The sequence below is a fragment of the Mesitornis unicolor genome, unplaced genomic scaffold (assembly GCF_000695765.1).
Source record: "Mesitornis unicolor isolate BGI_N332 unplaced genomic scaffold, ASM69576v1 scaffold3122, whole genome shotgun sequence".
Taxonomy (NCBI): Eukaryota; Metazoa; Chordata; class Aves; order Mesitornithiformes; family Mesitornithidae; genus Mesitornis; species Mesitornis unicolor.
In genome coordinates, this window is record NW_010171087.1 from 5,553 (window position 1) to 8,963 (window position 3,411).

At 46.1% G+C, this 3,411-nt stretch overlaps 1 pseudogene; it reads left to right on the plus strand.

Moving 5' to 3' along the window:
• Nucleotides 1–494: 494 nt before the first annotated feature.
• LOC104537103 lies at nt 495–2,687 on the plus strand (annotated as a pseudogene).
• The last annotated feature ends 724 nt before the right edge of the window (nt 2,688–3,411 follow it).

Consider the following 3,411-nt stretch of genomic DNA (forward strand, 5'->3'; position numbering starts at 1 on the left):
TCGGGATGAAGCTACATCAGGGCTTAAGCTTAAGTTTTGGTTGGGGCCGGCCAAGCTCAGCTGGGCAAGGCCGGGGCCACTCCACCCTCACCTGGGGCCACGTTGGTCAGGGCCAGTGCCAGAGAGAGAGAGAGAGAGACATGTCCTGCACCCCCCTTAAATACATGAATTTGCAGGGGCACTGATTGGCTTGGGCCTGGTCAGAGGTGAGTCTGACAAAGGCAAAGGGGGAGCTTTTCAGGTAGCTTCTTAAAGGGCCATCTCCATAGCCCTTCCCCTGTTACCAAAAGCACAACCAAAAACCCCTCACAGAAAACCCAATACACCAGCGTAGTGTTAAATGTGCCTCAGCTGTCTCCCTAAATGAGAATCCAATGTCCAGCCACTTAAAGTATATGTATACTAATGCATGCAGTCTTGGAAACATACAGGAGGAACTGAAGTTCCAAGCCCAGTCAGAAAGTCATGATAGCATAGGAATAACCAAAACATAGTGGGACAACTCCAATGACTGGGGGATTGGGATTGATGACTATAGGCTACTCTGTAAAGACAGGCAGGGTAGAAGAGGAGAAGGAGTTGCACTCTATGTTAAGGAGAACTTTGAATGTATAGAAGTCAACCATGATAACTGTGGAAGCGCCATTGAATGCATCTGGGTCAAAATCAGAGAGGTCATCTCCAAGGGAGACCTTACAGTAGGCATCTGTCACTGTCCCCCAAACCAAGACAATGAGACCAATGAAGTGGTAATTGGGTCAATTAAGCGGGCTTCAGGTCAACAAAGCCTGGTTCTTATGGGAAACTTTAACTACCCAGATTTCTGCTGGAAAAACAACACAGCAGTTCTCCAGTCATGCCTCAAGTTCCTGGAATGCTTAGAGGACTCCTTCCACCTACAAATGGTAGATGTGCCAACCAGGAATGGGGCACTGCTGGACGTGCTGCTCACTAAACAAGAAAACATGCTCTGTAATATCTCAGTTAGGGACAGTCCTGACTGCAGTGATCACAACATCATGGAGTCTGGGACACTGCTGAGCATGCCGAAGGTTAGTTCCAAGACAAAGTTTTTAGATTTTAGGAAAGCAAACTTCAGCTTGCTTAGGGCTCAGTTGGAAGGGGTTCCGTGGGGAGCTTCCATGGAGGATAAAGGAGCTAGTGAGAGCTGGGAGCTTTTCAAGAACACTCTCCTAGATGCACAAAACCAGTTCATCCCCTCTATAGGCGAGGGAAGCAGGCAGAGCAAGAGACCCCCTAGGCTTAACTGCAAGCTTTTGGGCCTGCTCAGAATGAAAAGGGAAATGTACAAGAGATGGGAAAGTGGAACATCTGTTGAGGATTACAAAGGTGTTGCCAGGGCATACAGGGTTGCAGTTAGGAAAGCAATAGCTCAGCTTGAACTGAAATTGGCCAGAGATTTCAGAAACTTCAAGAAAGGATTCTTCAGATATATTAACAGCAAGCAGAAACAGAAGGAGAATATTGGCCCACTATTTAACAGTAGAGGTGAACTAGTCACCAACAACTCTGAAAAGGCAGAGGTCCTCAACACCTTCCTCATCTCTGTCTTTACCAGAGCTGCCGGGTCCCAGGCCATAGAAACAACTCTCCATATTGAAGCAGATACAGACCTGCTGTAAGTGAAAGAAGAGCTGGTGTGTCAACTGTTACAGGAACTTGACCCATAGAGATCAATGGGCCCAGATGCCATCCACTCGAGGCTGCTAAGACAGCTGGCTGATGTCATTGTGAGGCCACTCTTCGAAAAGTCATGGAGATCAGGAGATGTGCCCAAAGACTGGAATAAGGCTAATGTCACCCCTATATACAAGAAGATTTCCAAGGAGGACCCAGGTATTTATAGGCCCGTTAGCCTCACGTCAATCCCTGGGAAGATTATGGAGCAAATTGTCCTGAGTAATATCACCAGTAAACTGAGACATGTGATTGGGAAAAGCCAATGTGGATTCACCAGGTGCAGATCATGTTTAACAAATCTGATTGCTGTCTATGACAGAGTGACCCGTTTGGTTGATGCAGGGTGAGTGGTGGATGTTTTCTACTCGGACTTTTCCAAGGTTTTCAACATGGGCCCCCACAGCCTTCTCCTTGAAAAACTGACAAACTACAATGTAGATAAGAGGTCTGTGCAGTAGGTGGGGCACTGGCTGATGGGCCATACCCAGAGGATAGCAGTAAATAGTTTATTTTCTAACTGTCAACCAGTCACAAGTGGGGTCCCTCAGGGATCGATATTGGGCCCAATGCTATTTAATGTCTTCATTAGTGATCTGGATGTTGGGATCAAGAGCTCCCTGATGAAGTTTGCTGATGACACCAAAATGAGTGGAGTAGTTGACACTCCAGAAGGGAGAGCCACTCTCCAGGAAGACGTGGGCCGACTGGACAAGTGGGCTACCAGGAACTGTATGAAGTTCAACATGGACAAATGCAAGGTCTTGCATCTGGGATTCATAATTCAAGAATGCAGCCAAGACTGGGTTCCACCTGGCTAGAGAGCAGCCCTGTGGAAAGGTACCTGGGGGGTCTGGGTGGATGACAAGATCAACATGAGCAAACAGTGTGCTGCAGCTGTAAAGAAAGCAAACATGATGCTGAGTTGCATTAAAAAGGGCGTCACCAGCAGAGACAAAGAAGTCACTATACCTCTGTACTCGGTGCTGGTCAGACCGTGCCTTGAGTACTGTGTCCGATTTTGGTCCCCACTATACAAAAAAGATGTGGAAAGGTTGGAAAGGGTCCAGAGAAGAGTAATGAGGATGATCAGAGGACTGGAAGACCTGCCATACGAAGAAAGGCTGAGAAAACTGGACCTGTTCAGCTTGGGAAGAGAAGGCTTACGGGGGACCTTATTTCCATATACCAGTATATAAAGGGTGGCTACCAAGAAGATGGAGACTCCCTTTTCACAAGGAGTCACATGGAAAAGATGAGGGGTATTGGACACAAGTTGCTTCTTGAGAGATTCCAGTTGAACTCCAGAAGAAATTTTTTTACCATGAGATCAATCAGACATTGGAACAATCTCTCAGGGGAAGTGGTGAATTTCCCTACGTTGGTCAGTTTTAAGAGTCAGCTTGACAGGGTGCTGACTCATCTCATTTAAACTATACTTTTACCCTGAAAGTTTGGACTAGATGATCCTTGTGGTCCCTTCCAACCTGGTATTCTATGATTTTGTGATTATATGATTCTATGAATATGATGACGTGTATATTTTTCACTAGAAAACATTATGGAGTCAAACAGGGTCAAACAAATGTCTGGCTTCAGAAGCCAGAGTGGCTTATGGCTGTGATTGTAAATTCCTTTCTCATTTTCTCCTCTGCCTTCTGGTACCTCTTTCTCTTACTTCTGTTTAACATAGAATAGCTTTCAGAAGGAAAA